Genomic DNA, 15,200 nt, shown 5'->3' with positions numbered 1-15,200 from the left:
ACAAAGAGTCAATTCTACAATAATTGATTGGCTCTAGGGCACCTACTCTAACAATCTGTAGATTGGTTGCTGACCACCTGGTCAACTGTCGGGTCCTCTAGGATGTACTCCTCCGATTGATCCTCTTCCAGGTAAGGCCTTAGACCTTCCTCCTTATCATCGGCTCTCGCCATGGAGGCAAGGATTCTCTGGTAGTCTTTCGGAAGGCCGGTGAGGTCCATGGTCAGGTTCTTTGGTCGAAGGGCATAAATGGACTAAATCGACCAGTCAGCGGCTTTCCTCTCAATTTCCAATTCTTGTCACTTCATCTCTTCGATTAATGAAGCGACCCGCCCTTGGGATGATTCGAGGTCTGCCTCGAGCGCCCTCTTTTACTTCTCGGAAGTTTCCTACAACCGAGCTCTCTCTTTCTCTGCCTGTAAGGCCCTCTCGGAGTTCGCTCGTAGCTCTAGCTCTTTCTCTCCAGCCTCTTTGGTAAGTTGGTCATTGTCCTTTGAAGTTGCTTAATCTCCTCTCCCCTTTTCTCCAGCTCGGCCTTCTGGAAGTCCACCGTGTGAAGAGCGGAGTTCCTCTCCGACATGTACTGGTTCATCTAAACGACGTGCAGGGTCAGTTCTTCTTTCGTAGCTGCTAAGTCGTGCCTCAGTTGTGTGTTCTCTTCCTTCAACTCGAAAAGTCCCCTGACAACTTCCAGTTGGACCTTTTGTTGGGCCAAGTGCATGGCGAGCAAATACTGCACAGTGAAATAAGTAAGCATTAGACTGTCTCCTTGAAAAGAGTAAAGTATTAGAAAGTCCTCGATGAGGACAAACCATTTTACCTGGCTTTGCATTTGAATCGCCCTAATCATCAGGTCCGTGGGGTTAGAGGCCATGAGCTCTTCAAAAACTTTGACAAGTTGGCACTCCAAAAGGGTGAACACCACTGATTACAGGTGCTCCAGAAGTTGATCCATAGAGCTAACATTGGTGTATCAGCTCTTGAAGCAGAAGGCACCTCACCAGTCGGCCCCTTGCCTTTTCTCCTCCCAGAAGCTGCGACCTCCCTTTGTCCCCTGCGCGGATGGACCAATGTAACCTCGATCGCGTGCCTCGAGCTCCTTCTCGAATGAAAAGCTTGATAAGGCTGCGACCTCTCGGGCTGCACCCCCAAGCCCTCCGTTTCGGACTCTGATTCCTCAGGCTGCAACACTTTTCTTTTCCTGGACTTTTGGCCCATGGTTTTCTGCTTTGGGCGTGCGGCCGCGAGTTGAGAAGGTTCTGTTGGTTGTTCGGTGGGTGGCGTAGCCACCCACTTGCGTTCCTTCGAGAAGGGTGTCGCTAAGGCCTGCCTTGGCTAGTTCGGTGTTGACCCAGGGGAAAACGAACCCCCCTCTCTCAACGACCTTGGTACTTTGGGCGGCATATTCGCTGCATGCAGGTACTATTAGTAAAAGAGTTCGCTACATGCAAAAGCAAAAATTTGAAAAGACCGCGGACACTTACGAAGTAAGGCTTCCAAAGTTGCTTCAGAATTGAAGAAGTCGTACTTCCTCAAATTGGTGGTTGTCACGAGCAATTTCACGTCGCGACAGTGATCTGGCAGGTTATCGAATGCAATTATTCGGTTGAAGTCAGAGAGATCTGTCAACCTGGTAAACTTGTTTCTTGCGAAGAAACAAGAAAGATCGTTAGAAAGCAAATCCCAAAAAGAAAAGAAAAAATTCGCTAAGTACAAAAAGGGAAGACCTACTCGGCTCCTTAAAGTGGCAGATGCCATCATAATGGAAAAAGAAAAACTTGGTCTCGTATGCCCCGACATTACTGAGGTAATTAAATATGCCTCTCTCGATCATGGATCGCTTCAAGAGATAGTAAGAATCTTTGTCCTTGCTCTTTTTTTAAACAGTACGAGCAAGGAGCTCCAGCGTAGTCAGTTGGCCGAGGCCGTACTCGGGCACGTGATATATATAGCCATGACTATTATATAAGCGTTAGGCGTCAACTGTAAAGGTGCGACCCCGAAGTGATCGAGGATCGACCTAATAAAGGGATGGAAGGGAATTAGTGCTCCACATTTGAATATAGCTTCAGAGATCATAGCCATTCCCTCTGGTGGATTCCGAGTTGTACGCGACCTATACCGGTAGACGTCTAAGCTCAGTGTGTATTGGTCTACTGCCTTCTGTAACCATTGACAGAATCTCTTATGCAAGACCCACTGGGGCGTCCTGAGCCTGCGAGCTCATCCTCTCATTTGTTCTGGTCGCTATAGGGTCCATCTCTTCTACGGTCTGAAAAAGGGGGACACGTACAGATTACTCAGTCTCCGTACATAATTTTGTACGATGACGTGGAAGAACAAAACCCTAATGTATCTTCCAAAAAATCCTAAAAAACCCTTGGGGACCACCCCCAATGGTTCGTACCTTGAAAACCTATTCCTTACAAAAGTCTAGCCATAAACACCCACCATTATTGCCTGGTTAAGTTGTCCACTATATAGAAAAAGGAAAGGAATGGAAAGATCTTCCTTACCTTTTTGGCCGTGGGGGGTCGAGCTTCCTACTGTTAACGGAAAGTGCACACCAATTGAAGGATTGAAAATCTGGTCTCGCAAGAGCTTTTTGCTTTTTCTGAAAGTATGAGTGTTGTGACATTGCTTAAGGCGAGCCTGGGGTTTTATAGTGGAGGAAACGATGATTGGTCTTCCTGAAGCCAATCGACATTTGGGCAGAATGCATCTCTCGTCGTTGATCACGACCACGTGTCATCAATCGGCGAGAAAGAGTAACCGCCACGCTTCGAGAAATTCAATTGTCGCGTCTCTCCGTTGAAATAATCTAGCAACGGCTCGATTCTCTCCTCCACATTAAATGCGCTCTCATCCACATTTAATGCCCTGATAAGGAATGACATTTCAACATGACTTGCATTTAATGCGTATGGCTGACACTTATTGCGCATATGACACGTTTGTCAGAATAAAGAACACTTCATTAATGGATTAGCTGTCAAGCGCAATGGATAACATTTGAAGAGGTCGTTGGAAAAGAACACTCTTCGTCGTATGTCAGTTGCAAAGCGATGTGATTCCTTGCCTCCAGCAAAAATATGCCAAGTGTAATCAAGTCACGGACCTCGGTTAAGATAAGAGGTTCATCAATACGGCATTGAATAGGGTCTAATCCAGGTCGCTAACTTTGCGGAAGAAGACCATCTCAGGTCACTCGTAGAAAAATGTTCTATGACCTCCTTGTAGCCAGGTCGGCTCGACCAGACGTCATTTAGATATGTCAAATCATGGCATAATTATGAAGTTTTCAAGGTTCGATCCTTAAACCTTAAAAACTGGAGGACTTCTGTTATGCCGGAAAAAGTAGGGTTGACGTGGAGCCTCGTCAGTAAAGGATGGTCAAAGTTCAAAAGGGTTCTACGCCGTCTAGGGGCGGCCACGTCGCGCCTAGCACAAGTGGCATGGCTCATGTCAGTACAACAGGTGAGTGTCATGGCAGCAAGCGGCTAGAGATCGCCCACGTGTCAAAGCCCTACTTTAATCGAGGAAATTCCTCGGGCAGGTGATCAAATGGGACGCAAAGAAAGGATTTGCACGACACTTATCCACTTGCAGCTTTCATAATCATTACCTTGAACTTTCCTACTATAAATAGAGGACTTCCCTCTCATTTGGGGGGATTAGCTAATTTTACGCTGAAATAACTCTCTCTCTCTCTAAACTGTAACTTAGCTTGTTGAACGCGACCTGATCACTCTCTCTTATTAATACAATAGTAGTTGACGCAAGATTCGCTTTAGAGCATCCGAATAACTTTAAATATTGTTCTTAACCTATTATTTGATTCAATCCCCTCATATCACGTGTGACTTCTAAGTCATTTTAGCATTTTACACGTGCGAGTGGTTGGTGTCAAAATCAAGCATCAACAATCTTTAAACTTGATAGCATTGTTACAACGCTGAATAAATGTTCTAGAACTTAGATTGCGAGAATTGAGGGAACGTAGCTTTTTCAAACGCTTAGAAGCATTTTCAGCTTCCTTCAATTTTGCTTCCAGAATCTTGGTGTTCCACTCATCCAGCACATTAACTACGTCTTTAGGCTTGTCTAACCAAACTCTCGGAGCGCTCTCCTTCACTTATCGGTTCTCCGCATCAGCAAGCATAGCTTGAATGGCCACGAAATTACTTTGAAGCCTCTCAACTTCTAGCTTAGCACCCGCAATCAGTCTTATCCTTTCTCTGCCTGTTGACCACCAATTAAAGCAAATTGTTCCAAGGCAATGGTGACAAGTGCTTCAGCCATAAGAAATTAAGAAGATAATTGGTCAAACAGAGATTATTAAGAACTCAGAAAGCTTGTTGTGTTTTATGTTGTGATATTGCCATGCGTTCTATTTAGCTTTTATATATCGTAACAAAGAAAGAACCATATTATCTTTTTTACTTACAAGGGGCAAAAACTTGTGTAGTATCAAAGCAAAACTAGTCAACAATGGCGGTTAACGGTTGTCCTGCCCCCCTTGCTTCTAGCTTTTTTAGTCATGGAAACACTTGGCTTACTTTGTTGCTTATGACTGATTCAAATTGTGGGATGTAGTCTCCTTTTTATTTGTAGAAAAGCCATTTCACGAATGCCCAGGTGATTCATACATGCCACGTCACACTGATTACAATGATTCAGCATATAACAAGCACAAGCTACCTTTTATTATCATGTTCATCCTCGGATGTAATTCTCACATTATCAACAACGAGCATCCCAAATAGTCATACGATAACCCCTTGTTCTACCAAACTCTCATGGCATAGCCAAAACTCTTGCAGCTACCGCATGATCATTTACTTGTTTCATCACGATAATTCACCTTTTTGCATGCCTTGAGCTTGTTTGAAGAATCAGCCAGATTCTTCCGAAAAAGTATTGCATGTTTGACATATCATCTCTTCTAATTTTTTAAAATTATCTTTAATTTAAAATCATCTAATCCCATTAAAACACATCAGTTTGTATATGTAAGTTTGTACGAACAGATGAATTTGTAAGTATAGTATTATTCAATTAACAAAATCTAAAATCTCCTAGTACTTGGTAGAAGGAGCATAGATATCTATCATCTGAGCTTGTGAAAGTTTGTCGGCGTATTCAGGAGTTGTGACGTAGCAACCCTGTTTTTCATCATAGAATTCAAGCAGTTCATATGGAGGCAAGTCGGAAGCTTTTAATTGTTCTTTTTTTGGTACCCTGGTCAAAGTTTTGGAATGATAAGCCGGCTTACTTCGTCAAGGCTGTGGCAAGTTATAAAATATAAACATGAGATTTTACCTGATCTAATCTCTACTGTAACACTATAAATTAGTTGTAATGTTGTATTAGTTTTTCAGTAATATACAAATTTCTTTCTACGTTTCTCTCTTCTTTGCACCAGGCTGTGCATCAGTACTATTCAATTATAGACAGCAATTATGGCATGTTCCTTGAATTTAAATAAAATATAATTCTCAGTTTCTGGAAATTATTAAATAAAAGAAATTTTAAGAAGATTCATTAGATTTTAAATGTAACATAAGAGGGGAAAAAAGAAAGGTTTTTGCGTCTCCGACCATGGGCATGAAATTCACTTGAGTTCTAGATTATATCTAACGTTTCATAAAATTATTTTCAACAAACTGCAAAAGAAGAGTTCTTTATTCTCCATCAATTAAACAATCATTTCCATGTCACACAAGCTCCTGTTAAATAAGGTTTCAGAATGATGAGTGAGATACAACACCAGGAACCAAAAGACTAATGAGCCTATAAAGTTACAAGAATAAGATCCTAATAACATTCGCGACATAAATAATAAATACTCGAGATCCTAATTGCTGCAAGGATGCAACAAATTATGAGGCAGAAAATATGGTGTTTTTCTGCTAGTTGCCGCGGCCTTCAAGGCCATAGATCCTCTGAAACGACAGAAAAATGGCAGAAGATAGAAACTCCTTGTGGTGTCAATTCAAACAGCAGCAGGAACTGGAGTCTCTACCGATTTCAATACCTCTTCACCTATCTCCTTGCATCCTACTAATTTCTGTAAATGCAAGTGTTATCTATTAATCCTCCAAAAATAAATAAATAGAAGCTTTACACTAAGAAGAAATTCTCGATAAAAACTGAGGCAACAACCATGAATATATAAAATTCTGTGCAAATATTAAAAAGGAATATCCTGTCTATGATTTTTCGGATACCAAAACTGCAGAAGTGTTGAAGAGAATTTTGCAACTGACTCATGTATTGCATGGGACTAGAGAAATGAAATGAAAATTAAGGACAGTTTTGCTCTACATAGAGAAAGTAGAGCAAAAGAAATTGTGTACCCGTTTATTTCAAACACCCTTTATTCATGACATCTTGACATGGGGATATACAAAGCAATGGGAAACATTAGTTCATCATAATATGATGCCAAACTCTGAAAATTTCAAGATCAGAAGGTTCTATTGGCATTTGGCAATCACTGCTTTTACTTTTTACTCTCCTATTTCAATCATGGGAATTTGAACCAGATTATCTTCACAAGATAAATTAACAATGACCTACGAAAGAGAAGAAAAATGGAAGGGGAAAGTCCTAAACCATTTGCTATACAAGAACATCACACAACAGAGATCTATAACAAAGGTAATGGATCATAGAAAAAAAGAACACATACATTTCCAGCTGAGTATATATCACCCGTTCGGAAGCCCTTATTTAGGGTATGCAAAACTGCATTCTCAATTCTCTTTGCAGCATTTTCTTCACCCAAGCCATACTTCAATAGCATAGCAGCACTAAGTATAGTTGCCAATGGGTTTGCCTTATCCTGCATATTTAATAATAATGTTGCCCATTAAATGCACACTGATCATTTCTTTTTAGAAGAGAAATAAAGGAGACTTTATTTTGACAGAAAGGAGAAAATCCAACCTGTCCAGCAATATCAGGAGCAGAACCATGTATTGGCTCAAAAAGTCCAGGTCCCTGAGCCAGTGAATTAATAAATCCAACGTATGCCAAATGAAAACCAAAAAATGTGTAGACAAATTACTCTAAACATAAATGAAAGAAACTAAAATAAATTCTTTTAAAGCCACTGATTTAAGAAGGATAAAATGATTAGCCATACCGATTCACCAAGACTAGCAGAAGGAAGCATCCCTATACTTCCAGTAATCATTGAAGCTTCATCAGATAAAATGTCACCAAATATGTTGTTGGTCACAATTGTATCAAACTGCAATATTTCATTTTCAAACAGTAAGGGTTCCACATTTCATTAATGGGGCTCTATAACTGAACTTTTCTCCCAATCTAAACTTCTACGCATCTCACAGAAAGTGAAGAGAAAGCCTGTGCCAATTCATTAAAAAAGTAACCTGTTTCGGATTGCGAACAAGTTGCATTGCAGCATTGTCAACATACATGTGTGAGAGCTCAACATCAGGATACTCAGAGGCTATCTCAATGACTCTTTTCCTCCAAAACATCGATGCCTAGAGAATTCAATAAAGATGCTTTAAAGATTACAATAACATACTTAACATTTTAACCATTAGCTAAATATAAGATGCAGGGCAATATAAATTCCCTGTAGTAAAATCCAATCTGACCACAAAATTCATTAACTCAAAGTACAATAGCTTGTTATCATGACCTAATTTAATCCATTATCACATGCACATGAGGATTATCTAATGGGTAGTCTAATAAATTTAACATGTAAGGAATATCCTATATCTAATAATGGTACTATCTAATCATTAAGTTGACTTTGAAAACTTACAGTGTTAATGTTAGAATCCCACATTGGAAAGGAAAATAGTGGGCATGTGGTTTATAAAGGACTTGCACACCCTCTCTTGGCAAGTCGATTTTCCAAAAAGAGTTTTACCCAAGCCCATGAAAGACTCATGGCCCAACCTAATTGTTTGAGTTGTTTGGGTGGGTTTCTATCAATTGGTATCAGAGCATGATCTTATGCTCACATGGACGTTGCCTACGTGGCAGGTTGAATCGTGACAGGCTGACCTTGGGCCCGAGTTGCTACCTCAAGCATTCATCTCATTCATGAAACAACTACAGTGAACATCATGTTACAGACTTTTTTTTTCAGTGGCAGCTTGAATGCCTCCAATCCCATCCAATCTCCATACACAATATGTGAGAAAAATGTAGTTTGCGCCGGCGCAACACCCCCCCCCCCCCCCCCCCCCCCCCCCCCCCCCCCCCCCCCCCCCCCCCCCCCCCCCCCCCCGCCCCCTCCGCCCCCAAAAAAAAAAAAATCCTGATTGAATTTTTTATATGACATGCAAAATTACAAAAACCCCTCCAGTCTTTAATGTTATTTTAGATCAGTCATAGTTCTTGATTCCGGTTCAATTAGGAAATCGGAGCCACACAATGCCGATTCCAGATTTTTGGAACCAAAACAGGACCTTGGATACCCACCAATTCCGATTCTAATCAATTCTTTTGCACACCCTTAGTAATGGGAAATATTTAGAAGGAGAGGGAGGTGAAATGGTAAATAAGAATGAACTGGTGCTAATCGTGTTATAATCGCGTCAAGTTTACACCATCGTTTACATTAAAACCCGCCTAGCCCTTAGGCCCCTTACCATTTTTATGTGATTTGCAACATTATGACGTCTTTTGTTGGGCGTTATTATCTCCATCAATTCACCAAGATATGCACCAATGTCTTATTATGAATTAAATATTTGTGGGTGTGATTTGTAAAATAAATGCATTTTATTACCCAAATTATGAAAATTTATGCACTAGTGACTATTGTACTATTTGTTTGAATTTAGAAAGCTAGCCAACTTGATGATAAAATATCTCCTATAAGGTGTTTGCTAATTTGTAGAAGGCAATTTGATAAACCGATGTTAAAATCCAAAAGGTGGCAGCTAAATCATCAATTGAATCTTAATATAGAGAAATATCGGATGAGACTACAACTGAATTGATTTGGTTGGAAAGTTTATTACTAAAGGAGTATTAAAATCTATCTTCCCATCGTATTGGGAGATCTCCATACGAGTAGTGCTCATTATACTGTAATGACAAGGCAAGACAATCTAAGGAGTATGTGGCGTTATTATACCAGAGGTTGCCAAGTGCTGCCAGGCAGTTTTTAAAGCGGTTATTGGTTTTCCAGCCGAGATACCCTTAAACAGATTCAGGGCGATTCGAAACCCTAATTCGAAAGAAAACCCCCAAATCCTAACAAAACCCTAATTTTGATTTTGCCTGATTCGTCGATCCCTTGTGTTTGTGACCTAATCTCACGAATTAATCCCAAGACTCAGCAAGATTTGAAGTCCTAATGATCTAGGAACATTTAAATCGAAAAACCCCCAAAACAAACAAACCCTAATTTTCGAATTCGTCAAGAGTTAAACGATTTCTAAACCTAGATACACCTTAGAACTTTTGGCTCTGATACCACTGTTGTAAATCAATCCTGATTACTCAAACCACCAAATCAATCTCAGATCAAATCAAACGCAAGAACAAGAAATCACACAACACACAATCTACTTGGTTCGCTTGTTCAATATAGAACAAGTTACATCCACGTTGAGCTCTAGAATATGGAGCCCGCTACACTAGGATTAATCACTTCAAATATTACAAATTACAGACAAATCTCCTTCACTGTCAACAACACATTCACACACTCATTCACTTCTCTTTATCCTGCAAATCTCAACAAACATTAGAGTACTCTNAGCCTTTGAGGTTCTGCGGAAGATGAATAAGTGCTCAATTTGCAAGCAACCTGGCCACAAGAGAAGCAGTTGCCAAAAGCAATCACATGCACATCCAGAAAATTAGGTTTGAAGAAGGATGAAATTCAGCGAGTTGCCAAGGCCAACCGTTGATGAGTTATTGTTTTCAATTATTAATGTTATAAATTTTATATTTCTTGTTACATGACCTAAATATTTGTTGTTGATTTTAGTTTGGAATTAGGTTGTCAAATTGAGAAGAAAGTATGGAATTAATACGTGTTGGTAATTTTAGTTTGTCAAAATTCAGGAGAAAAGCAGGAAAAGTATATATCTCCAATGATCGCTTAAGCGACTAAGTATATCGCTTAAACGACTAAGGGTTTTCCAAACAGGATCGCTTAAGCGATATCACGGATAGCTTAAGCAATCGTCCACCTGGGAAGATGATTCTGCCCACGTGTACGATCGCTTAAGCGATCCACAATCGCTTAATCGACCAAGACAAAAAGACAAGAATTGCTTAAGCGATATCTAGATCGCTTAAGCGATCGTGCAACTGGGCAGATGATTCTGCCTAGGGGCACGATCGCCCAAGCGATCCACGTTCACTTAATCGACCAAGAAAAAAAGACAAGAATTGCTTAAGCGATATCTAGGATCGCTTAAGAGATCGTGCACCTGGAAAGATTTGATTTTGCCCAGGTCTTAAGCGATTTATGATCGCCTAATCAACGAAGACAAAAAGAGAAGAATCGCTTAAGCGATCACGCACCTGGGTAGATTTGATTCTGCCAATCACATGATCGCTTAAGCGATCCACGATCGCTTAATCGACCAACTGAAAAAGTAAAGAATCGCTTAAGCGATATCTATGATCGCTTAAGCGACCCTGTGTAAACGAAGTTCCTTTTATTACGATCGCTTAATCGACCAACGAAAGATTTGAAAATTTGACAAATACACCCCTACCTACCCTACTTCCCAGATCTCGGCCACCACCGTCGGAAACCTACCGGGAAAGGGCATTACGACGCATTGCGGCCGGATCAGGCTGATAAGGCGTCGATATGGGCTTTTCCAGCCACATCGACCACGGATAAGGTCGGAAAAGCCCAGATCACGGCCATATCTGGCCGTCGACGAACGAAAAATGCGACATCTAGCCGTCTGCAATGGCCAAAGATATAGCCGTCGTTTTCGGTCAATGATGCCCAAGATTTGGCTGTCGTTGACCGTCAACGTCAACCATTTCATTTGAAAGTCGATGACGGCCCAATGTCACATCTGTGAATTACCGGCTATTTCCGGTGGTTTGTAGCCGTCGGTGGTGCTGAAATCTAGGAAGTTTGGTGGGTGGGGGTGTTTTTGTTACTATTGAAACTTTCTTAGGCGGTATTAATGAAATTAATTCAGTTAATGGGCCTAAAATTTATTAAGAAAATACTTATATTTGCTAAATAATTAAACAAAGAAATATTATGGGAATAGGATTTATAATATTTATACGAATATCCAACCAAACGCACCCTTTATGTTTTGAACAAAGACGAATTATAAACCCTATATGTTTAGCATAGACGTATACATTCTATACTTTATATGTTTCATATTGACGTAAAAGAACGTTATGTTTAATATAAATATAATAACGGTCATAGTCCACAAAGACGAATCGTAAACCCTATATGTTTAGCATAGTGTTAATCGCTTAAGCCATCCACTTGTATCGCTTAAGCGATTTTCTTAAAACACTCTTGATTGCTTAAGCGATCTAAAATCGCTTAAGCGATCGTGGCCAAGGCAGAATGAATTGGCCATGATTTATGGTCGCTTAAGCGATCTCATATATCGCTTAAACGATTCATTGCTTTTACTTTGGTCGCTTAAGCTATCCATTTGTATCGCTTATGTGATTCAAATAAAACACTATTGATCGTTTAAGCGATCTTAAATCGCTTCACCGATCTTGGCCAAGGCAGAATGCATCTGCCCAGATCTATGATCGCTTAACGTATCGCTTAAGCGATGCTTCCTAAACAAGTCTCTGTCGCTTAAGCGATGTTGGATCGCTGAAGCGATCTTGGCCAAGGCAGAATGTATCTGCCCAGATTTATGATCGCTTAAGCGATCCTATGTATCGCTTAAGCGATGCTTCCTAAACGAGTCTCTATCGCTTAAGCGATCTTTATCAAGGCAGAATGAACATCTGCCCAGATGGTAATCGCTTAAGCGATGCTTCCTAAACGAGTCTCTGTCGCTTAAGCGATGTTAGATTGCTTAAGCGATCTTGGCCAAGGCAGAATGTATCTGCCCAGATCTATGATTGCTTAAGCGATCTTATGTATCGCTTAAGCGATGCTTCCTAAACGAGTCTCAATCGCTTAAGCGATATAGGATCGCTTAAGCGATCTTACGTATCGCTTAAGCGATGCTTCCTAAACGAGTCTATGTCGCTTAAGCGATTTTAGATCGCTTAAGTGATCATATCTGGAAAAGTCTTAGTCATTTGAGAAACATTTGTACATCACTCATTTCCCTCGCAAATCCGAAAAGAATTTGTATCAATCAAATTCATCACAAATCAAAATATAGGAGACATCAATGTAATCGAAACAGAAAATAAAAAATAGGCATAGGATGCGGCAAATATCGAAATATATTGAGATATCTTATATGGACAAAAAAAATTATCTCCCAAATGTCAGATCCAATTCTTTACAAAAATTTCTTATACATTGCCAACAACCTCCCTGAGATCATTGTTTTGTACCATGCCTTCCCAGAAGCCTTTATTGCAGATGCCTCCTCTCCTCTTGCCAACCAGCCTTTGTTTGAGAAGTTTCCTCTCATTGTTTGCCAGGAACCTGCAGACACGTCAACTTTTGTAAATAAAAAAAAACACGTAAATAAGTTATAGTGTGTGTAGGTGAGAAGTTCATCACAAATCGTGTCTTTCGGTAAAGCTCCATATAAACATGACACCTGCAGCATTAGCACCACAACCCAAGTATGAACATCGACATCACATAAACTACAAATTTCAAAGTCCAACTTTCATACATTTTTATTGGGTTCTGCTCACTCAAAATGGATCCATCTGCCCATGGAAGCAGTCGACAGCCCAGCCCTCCCGACAGTCTCTCATTGTTTCGTCATTCAACCCATCCATCGGGGTGTTGGTCATGTCGAACTCAATAAATTTCAGGGCATATACCCCACATTCAGCACTACAATAGGAAGAGGACATTAGCATTAGAATAAACTTATAGAACAATTGTATTATATAAGTTAGTTTTATACAGAAGTTACCTTGACTCATTTATTGGGCCGGTAAAGCGCTTAATTGGCCACTTTCCGGTTAGTACTCCATCACCCAAGTGCCCAAACATCCTGCTGTCACGCAACAACCGCGGGAACAACCTAGATAGTGGCTCCAACTCCACCTGCAACTGCTTGTCTCAACAAATAGTGGGGTTGCAGTCAAGGATCTTCAGCAACCCCTCCTCTAGATGTGCAACGACTGCTATCTAGTGCATCTCTTTGACGATGATGATGCAGTACACTCTTTTAACAAAGGCCCAACTGTGGCCATATTTGGGCTGATCCCCCGGTATATACTGCATAATTCTGTCATCAAAATGAAAATCATTTGGGATGCAGTCCAACTGTACTGGGGCCAATATTTTTCGCTTCGATCCTTTTACTGCACCACTAGCAACGACATTTTTAAGTAAAGTGTGATATGCCGAAACAAGCCTTTGGCTAAACGCCACATCAGTGATGGCACAGTCTGGATACAATAGATCACCATCAGTAGTCTGTCGTTGCCTCATCAGTGCCAATATCTCATCGATGTGCTGCATCAAATAAAAACAACAAGATAAGTATGGAAAACATAGGCAAAAATAAGGAAAATTAAGCAAAAAAACTCACCAAGTCCTCAAGCCACGTGCCCATCGTCAATAACTTCCTAAACCATTCCCGGGGATAATCCCGTGTCTTACACTTTATATGGCCATTACTTCCTGATCCATTATAATAGGCATAGAAGAGTTTTTTCTTTTCCTCTATTGGCCTATACAAATCGACATTTGACTGCAATTCCCCTTGCCCACTTCCTCCTGCTTCCTCCATTTTTACATCCCCGCTTCCTTAGCCTCCTACCTCGCCCTCCTCCATTATCACCGCCCCACTTCCTCCACCAACCTCCTCTATTTCTGGTTCTTGCTCCATTTGTTTCTTAATTTTCTTCTTCTTTCCCCGTGTCACTACCATGTAAGGAGATTTCACAATCTTGCTCTTCCGGCTCTCTCTTTTCAAGCCAATCTGCACTTCAACCGCCTTTAATTCTCCACCAACCTCCTCCTCCACTGTACCAACTTTCTCTCGCAGCTTATACACTTTCTCTTCCACCCTTTTAATGCATTCTTCCATCCTGTCAAACCTTGCATAAATGGCTGTTGCAAAACTCTCAAACCTTGCATCAACGACTGTTGTAAAACTCTCAAACAAGCCGTTTATGAGGTCAACAACCTTATTCTCCCGACGCTGATGTCTCGGCAAAGCGGTACTTGTTGTACCGATTTGCTGAGGCATACGAACCTCTTCCTCCCTCTCCTCCTCCTCCTCCTTCTGGGACCTTCGACCGATTGAAGCTTCATCCTCCTCGGTATCAACCACGTTGTGAAGCATTGGCCCCGCAACTGCCATCACATGCATGAACCCTTCTAGGTCCAGCATGAGGCGGTCTATCCCTTCATCGCTTGCATTCTCCAGTGCGTTGAAAGATTTAACATAGTCCTTTTCCGCTTCAGCCCCAGTAGCGGTGAGAAAAGGATGGACGAGTCCCTGCAATAAGAAACAAAATCAATCACATTAAAGCGAAATTTTAAAGCAATTGCATATGCAAAAGCTTAGTCCTTTAATCTTACCCCAACCGCTTGAATGTCAATGTCTATTTGCTCGTAATCCGAATGGGTGTACCTCTGGACATGCCACCGCAACATCCGAGGAAATTGCTATTGCATAGCCAAACTGTTGCTCCCCCCAGCGAAGACAGGGATGGCCTCATACATCCAAGCCTACATTGGAAAAAAAAAAAAAATNACAAGCAGCTGAACATCATCAATTTCATCTTCTACAATTAACAAAATATAAGTTAACTATCGTAATATATTAACAAACAAAAATATTAAAACATATGAAATATAAGTTAAAATGTTACCTTTAACTTCATATCCAGAAATCCATGTCCTGATGCATATCAAAGACTCTGCATTCTCCGGTAAAAGTGAACTTCGATATTTACTGAGCACTTTGCTACCAATACTAAAACTGGACTCTGAAGCAACAGTCGTTATTGGTATACTCATCACATCACGGGCCATCATCGAAAGTATCGGGTATTGATCACTATTTTTCTTCTAATGGTCCAGG

General features: G+C 40.8%; 1 pseudogene; it reads right to left on the bottom strand.

Moving 5' to 3' along the window:
• Window positions 1–5,655: 5,655 nt before the first annotated feature.
• On the bottom strand, window positions 5,656–15,151 carry LOC116143648 (annotated as a pseudogene).
• Between the last annotated feature and the right edge of the window lie 49 nt (window positions 15,152–15,200).

This window comes from Pistacia vera, unplaced genomic scaffold (assembly GCF_008641045.1).
Source record: "Pistacia vera cultivar Batoury unplaced genomic scaffold, PisVer_v2 Contig431, whole genome shotgun sequence".
Classification (NCBI taxonomy): Eukaryota; Viridiplantae; Streptophyta; class Magnoliopsida; order Sapindales; family Anacardiaceae; genus Pistacia; species Pistacia vera.
This window is presented reverse-complemented; position numbering and strand designations above follow the sequence as displayed.